Below are 8,093 nucleotides of genomic sequence, written 5' to 3' on the forward strand. Positions count from 1 at the left end.
ATTATTTGCAGCTGGGTTTCTCCTTGCACGCACACGATAGCAATACCGAAATTGCATAGTCGGATGGTTTTTTGTATTCTAGATGGGAGCCCAATAGATGTTGGTCAACTCGTGCTCAATGAAATAGATCATTTCAAGAACCAAAGTGGTACGCATCTCTTCTTCCCCTCTTTTATTACTAAGTTTTGCATGAAAGTAGAGGTGGAAGAGTATGTTAGTGATCACGAGTGCACCTATGCCCCCATCTACCCCTTGATGATTCAAGAAGACGGCGTACCTGAACAAAAACAAGAAAAGAAAATTGACTTAGAAAAGCAGGCATGTAGTGAGCCCAAGTCTCATAGGAAAATCACCACGGGACCTCTTGACAAGATTCGAGTAAATATTATAACCATCGAAGAGCTTGTGTCTCATTTTCCCCAAGGACCAGGAGAGTCTTCTACCATCCATCATTCATATATGTCACATGAAGATTACAAGAGGTATAGGGAGGACCAAAAATAAGTAAGAGGCTACAATTGCTAATCTTGAGAAAGCCTACTCCTCTTTGGTGGAGTCACACTAGACCTTCGGATTGAATATAAAAAAATAGTTACAAGAGTAATGAAGAGGGATGAGTTAGTTATCAAGATATGGAAGGGGGTGAAGGGTTTATGAAAGGTCCTAAAACCCTGAGATAGACTTTTTTCCTTTTGGGTAGAGATTGATGATGAGGTCCCAACCGAGTGGACTAATCCTGAGAAAACTGGTGATGATGCAGAATCCAAAAGTGAAAGCATCCCTTGATGCGATTTTAGGATCACCTTTATCTTTTTTATCCTAGATTATTTATGGAGCTGAGACACTTCTATCCATTTAGTTGGGGTGTCTCCTTATTAATTTAATTTGGGCCTATAGTATTTACATTTCTCCCTACTTTTCTGCTCTTTTGGATTATTCTTAGTATTATTTGGATTGTAATATTCGGGAACTCTAATGGTGTCTATATTTTCATGGATAAGTTACTTTGTTCTTATTTGGCTATTTTATTTTAAGTTTGAATAGATGATCCTTTCCATCGTGATTGAGTTTAAAACAACAAGTGTAGGGTAAGTCTGAGTACCCATGGCATCGAGGCCATAAAATGCAAGGGAAGTCTGAGTACCTGTAGAATTTATGATCTAAGATGCATTCATATCCATTGGTGCAGTTTGAGTAACCATATAGGTGGGTCTCCCATACTATAATTTGCAATGTGAGACTATAACTTGGATAGTTTCCATGATTAGCAAATTATCTATGGTATGGATAAAAATGCAAACAAGCCCCTCTATCCGAATATTTTACAAAATTCAAAGACATGGACGTGAGAAACCTCATGATGAAACCTTAGCCCTTTCTAAGACTAAGAAAGTTGACTTCAAAAAAATAGTGAATACTCCATCTTTGTTTTGAATAGGTAAAAGAACAATTGAACCCCCTTGATAACATTTGCATGCCATGTTTGTGAGGTTAATTTCTTCATCTCATGTGTACTTGTACCATCTAGAATTAGCCTCATTAGTCTTTCAAAGATAAATTTTAATTTTGTTTTGTTGGTAAATTTATCGTAGGTCATCTTGTGATTTTGGAAGCCCACTTTAGCCTATAAAGCCTCCTAATACATAGGATTTACCCCTATTCACGCTTTTTGAGTCTTTGGAATTTTTATTGGAAAATGTATTACAATCTTTGACCATTCTATTCATCCTTTCTTAAACTCTATCCTCTTTGAACTTAAGAATACAAATTAGGGTAAAAAGTCTAAGTTGGGGGTGGTGGAAAAAGGAAGAAGTATAGTTGAGTCACGAAGTCGTAAAAAAGTGCCTACAAGCTTTAAAGTAAGATAAAATACATTAAAAAAATGAAATGCATAAATTTTAATTGTATCCAAACAGATTGAAGAAAAAGAGGCGAAGAGCATGTGAGTAAATCTAAAGGGGCAAAGTAGACAAATTATTAAAGAAAAAGAAGTGGCAAAAATAGCATTGTAAAAAAAGATTATGATGTAGAATTTCAAGGAGGGTTTAGCCTTATCATTCCAAGTTAATATCCTACCCTACCCTAAACCTACATTACATGCTCAAAAAGTCCTTTCGTGATTCCCAACCAAGTATGGTCATGGTAGTGGTGATTAAAAATAAGGGAAAGACTATGGCATGGTACTTGTTAGCATGGACAATTTCTTAAGAGAGTGAGTGTTTGCACTTAAAATTCCTTGTTGCATGATTGGTAACTAGCTGTATGAATTTTTTTTTTTGAGGAGGCATGTGAACTCGTTGTGGTGGGTGATTATGTCATCTTCTACGCAATGAGATAAATGGATGTATAGCATGATTGTACTCAATATGTGAGTCATTTATAGAGTGTAAGTAGTTGTTACATGGTTTCTCCCTGAATTCTATTACACCTTTCACTATTCTATTTTATGACAGCGGGAGTTGATAAAAGCTTATTTGGCAATATGTGAAAAGATTTTGGTGGTAGCAATCAAGTTTAATTCATCATGATCATTGGGTTATAGTATGAGGGCATACATTTAAAATTATCTCATAATAAGGGGTGGTGTTGCTTAAGGAAAAGCAAGTTCTTTAAGTTGTAGGTGTTGATGAGTGGTGATTTTACTACCCATTATCATTAACAGTTGTGTGCACTACTTTGTTTTGAATGAATAAATGAGACTATATGTGAGTAAATGCACTAATATCCACTCATTGTAGACATAGAGTTGAAGAGATCAAAATATGTGGAATGGAGCTTAAAATGGTAAAAAAAAGAGCAAGAAAGAGTGCACCTGAAGATCTGGACCACATCAACCACAGTTACTGTGACCACGGTCCTCAATCCACAGTCGCGGATAGTTAAAACGATCAGCATAATGCAATCATGAAACACAACCATAGATGTATGGCCACAGTCATGGACAATATTGCATGATCATAATTCAGTGGGATTAGGCCACAGGGCAGTTTTATAAAATCAGATGAAGGAATCCCAAATATATATAGGCAAAAAACCTTACTTCTTTGGGTATTGCTTACCTCATAGCTATTTTTGATTTGAAAGAAAGAAATCCTAATTGGGAAAGTGTGTAACTAATCTTGAAGGCTTAATTTCTTAGTAATTTTGTGAAGAATGGATGTTTCTTATAATTCCCATGGTATATCTCTTTTTACTTTCTTTATTAGTAGCTAAGTAATTTAGTCTTGTGATTATGTTGAACAGAAGTGTAATTGTATGTGGGTGTTGTTGTGTTTACATAATTTTTAGTTCTTAAGTATGGATTCCACCATTGTTTGAGCTTATTAGTTCTAATTTGATGGGTGACAAATCTCCAAATGGGATTGATGGGTGAAAACCCCAAACTATAAAAACCCTTTGTCATTCTTGAAAGAGGAAAGAAGGTGAACTTAAGGTAACCCATAACATCTTTGAAAAAGGGTTATAAGGGGACAAAGTTATGGTGGATAGTTAAGTCTATGGTTTACTACCTTTTGCAATCTTAGAAATAAGTGTGATTGGAGTGTAAGCCATGTCAAGAGCATCATCCTAGAAATAAGGATGCTTGACTGAAGTTTTGGGTGATTACGAATTGCACACTTGTTAGGTGCTTGAAAGAGCCAATAGGTGAAATTGCTGTAGTTTTATTAAAATATTGACTATAATGACTTTCCTCCTAGCATATTCTTTGATCACTAACTAAACGTCATGCTAAACTAGCATTAACCCACATATTTTACCTTTAGGTAGACATGATCCCAGGACCATCTCCTTTTTTATTTTTAAATCAAAAGTGTTATATCTGTGCATTGTTAGTTGACAAACTATCCCCGAATCAAATCCCTCCATTTTATTTTACATGTCTTATTTATTATCATTCCGAGTACACTTGTAGTAACTAGAAACCTATAAGATTTGAAGTCTATAATTCACTCCTTGTGGATTCGACTCTAATGCTACTTGGGTTGTTTGACTACGACTTCCTCACCCCTTAATCACGGGAGTGAGTTGAGTGTTATCAATACTTATGAAGTGTCTAAGTTAGTTAGTGTTTCAGTTATTTTGTGATGACTATTGGGGTATAAAAAGTTAAGAGTTGTATCTCAAAAGAGAGTATTAACAACGGGTTTTGCACTTTCAAGTGTAGTCTTTCAGGGTGAATTTGTTACAGATGGGTATTATCATATTCTAAAATATATAGTAAATTTGTTGCAGTTCAGTTTAAGTTTATAAAATGGTCCCGCAAACTTAGAGTGATGCCTTATAGATAAGGGGGAGATGATAGAATAAGTAACCATGTTAGGCTCTCAAATTCCAATAGTGATGCCAGTACATTGTAGGATAGTAGTAAGGAAGGATGATGCCCAACTTATTCTTATTTTAGTATTTGTACTTCAGTTATCATGATATATACTCATGCGTTACATGTCAGTTCCCTGATCATAGCTCAAATTTGCACACCTTTCATAGAATTATGTACGATTTCAATTCTTAGTAATCCAGTTTTCACAGCTCTATGAATCATATTCCATGCAATTTATGAACTCCAAACTCAGGTTATGCAACTCATGACTCATGTACTTATGTTCAGTATGACTCATGCTACTCTCTCAGTGATTAGCGAAATTTGGATTGTCAAGTATATCCTCAATTTTTATTTCTATAATGAATCTTGGTCATGGATACTTTATTTCTCAGGCCTTATTTAAGCGTCCAAGTTATGGATAGTATTATTTCATGCTTTAGGTCCTCATTCTCTAAACTTTCAGTGACTAATCCTTATGAAATGGCGTGGTGATGAATAGTTGTTTAGATGGGCGAGAGTAAATATTTCACGTTGGGGAAAGATTATTGTATGCTCGTGTGATATAAGGTTATAAGTGTGCAGTAATATTTAGTCCAAGTTTTTTATATATATCATGGCTAGTTGGAATTTTGTATGTTATTATTAATGATAGAATTATTAGAGAGTACAAAAAAATGCTTTGATGGGTTGTTTTCCTAGAAGTTCAAGTGTGGTTATGATGATAGGATTGAATGTACATTGTGTGTTAGTGCATTCTTAGTAAGAGTTTGAATTTAGTTGTTGAAGTGGTAACAAGAATTATCCTTGAGATAAGAAGTTGTGAAAATACAGGATGTATTGAATTCATCATTTTGACCAGTGTTAAAGTGTTATGGGTGCACATTGTAGATTCCAGTAGGCTTGAACATAGTGAGAGAATTCAGTTCAGCTAAGACTTCGGCAGATAGAGTTATCGGTGCCCATGTGAATATTTTCAGAAGCCTCAAGTGAAGGGCGGAATTTAAGTGGAATATATAGTTGAGAGAGTATTTGCGAAGTATGTCTAAGATTGAGAGTAGTTGTTGTATTATCTAAGGCATATCAATTCTAGTTTATGTCTCATAGGCATTATTTGCCCATATTCTCTAATACTCCTCTCAAGGAAACCCTAGATATCTCACAAGAACATTAAATTTCATTACTTTTTCTCCAAGGAAACCAAGAATTCAAGTTCCCCAATTCTAGAGGATTCAAGAAAGCATCAAGATTTCTGTGTCCTTTTAAAGCTCAAGGGTTTAAGGTATGTGTGATATTCATCCATGGGCCCTTTTCACCCATAGAGTCCAAGAATCTCTTTTTTACGTTTTAAATTATGAATTTTACATGATTAAGTTGAATAATGCCCATGAACATCTTGATAATTTGATTACATGTTTTGATTACATATGTTTTTGATAGAATGAGACCTTGCATGTTTTGAATATTGAACTCTTGTCATTTAAAAACATAATTCATGGTTTCAGTATTATAACTATGTTATCACCACATGATTTACTCATTACCTTGCTTAGGTTCATGACTCTCATGTATTTGCTGAAATTCCTAAGCGTTGGATTTTAAAAAATGATTTCCTACTATGGTTTCAAAGATTTTAAGTGTCCTTATTGTTATTTCCATTCAGTTCCAGAGGTTTATAAACACCCGTTACTTAGATGTTTACATAATTTTAGTATCTTCAGAATGATTTCAGATATACCATAAGCATTATCATTTAGTCAGTTATTATGATCAGTTGTTTGTTATGTCAAGCTTAGTTCAGTCCATTAAACAATGTCTTTTAGTTGGGAGTAGGATTCAGCATCGAGTGAACCCAGGGATGGGGGCATTCCTACCAATTTAGGGTTTGACCCTTAGTAGAAATCCCTGAGTTATAGAACTACGTAGCCAGTGTAGGTTTGAGATAGTTTCCTGCCAGCTAAAGGTTGACACCTATCTCATGAGTTTCCTGCCAGTATAGGGTTACTCTTTAGTCCTTTGGGGCACTAATTTAGTGAATCCACACAGCCATTGTAAGTACCCGTGGCACGGTACTAACACCCTTCCAACTGGGGTTATAGGTTGGACCCCGATTAATTCAGATTGGGGCAAGTCTGTTAGATGATATCTCCCACAGTCTCAGTTCATTATTCAGTATAGAATTATGTTTAGGTTTTCTTGACCATAGCATACAGATTTCCAGTTATTCAGTTATCAGATTTTAGTAACTCAACTTATAGATTATTCTCAGAAACATTATATGGTTGTTATTGCATTCTCAGAATTTCAGTTTTCATGCATGTATACTCAATTAGCTCATGCTATATAGTCAGTCATTACTTCATGCACACTTAACCCATGCATTTCAGCCTAACCTTATCTTATACACTATTACATTCATAGTACTGACTGCATACTCTTGTTTTTTCTAAAATGTCTTATTTCATAGGATCGGACAATCAGTTTCCAGACCGTACTTAGATAGTCAAGCGCTTCTGCAACAACAGCAGTGCTGAGTCCTCATCTATCAAAGACCTATTCTGTTTATTCAGTATTTCTGTATTTATTTTCAGTAAGTCAATTGGAGTTAGTTGGGGCCTATCCCATCTACTCCTCAGTTTTTTTAGAGGTTTTCAGACATGCAGACAGTCAGTTAGTTTTATCAGCTTTATAGTCTTGACAGATGTTTTCAAACTTCTGAATTTGGTTGTATTTTTATTATTTAAAACATTATGGCCCTGACAATTATTTTCCTCGCATGTCTGTTATCATGGGTTATCTTGTTGCCACTTATGACTGTAAGCACCTTTGTCGCGACTAGGGGATAGCCTCGAGTCGATACATATATATCCGTCCTAATAATAACATAATAATCATAACCTTAGGCCCAATTATATCAAGAATAACCATAGCATCAAAATTCAGGGAAAACCATTACATTCCACTAACTCATGTAGTAACCTTATATTATAGGTTCGTTAGTCTCAACTATGTCTAACAAGCTTCCATGCGAATATAAGACTACAAAGCAAAATACAAGTATTGTCCTTAGGTGGGACAAAGGGGCCCATTTATTATCTTTGAAATCTATTTTACAAAAAGTTCTACCCAAGGCTAGGCTAAGCTATCTAAATTCACTTCTAGATGTTAAATAAGTCATAATTAGCCCTAAGATAACAATTCCACCTAAATTACCGTTGCAAGATATCTTAAGAAGTCTAAATAAGACAAATCATACTAACGATGCTTTCAATACCAAAATCACATTCCATATCTACAATAATATCATAATCATACTACGAATTAGCTCTATCTATAAAGAAGGTAATAGGATTACAGTGTTATAACAAGTATTTCAACTTGAGGGTCAAATACCATTCTAGTCGCCAAACTCACAATTTAGGATAATCATAGTGTTCTACACAAAATCTTGTACTAACATCCCTATCCAACACGCAATATAAAACACCATATCAAGATAAGAGTAGACAAAAGACTACCTCGATGCTGAACCGTAATCCTTAGATCATCCACGAATCCATCTTTATTCCACATTTCCAAAATGCTGTCACCTTATCAAATTGCAATCTACACATTGTTAGGGGTAAAACCAAACACATGTTACTATATTAAGGTTTGGGTATAATTTGGCATCAAGAATGGTCCAGCGGGTGACTCCCAAATAGAATCCAAAAATAAATCCGTAACGGGGTTCCTAGAAAGTCAAGGAATCTCTGTGCAAAAGATGATCACA

This window comes from Capsicum annuum, chromosome 1 (assembly GCF_002878395.1).
Source record: "Capsicum annuum cultivar UCD-10X-F1 chromosome 1, UCD10Xv1.1, whole genome shotgun sequence".
In the NCBI taxonomy this organism is placed as follows: Eukaryota; Viridiplantae; Streptophyta; class Magnoliopsida; order Solanales; family Solanaceae; genus Capsicum; species Capsicum annuum.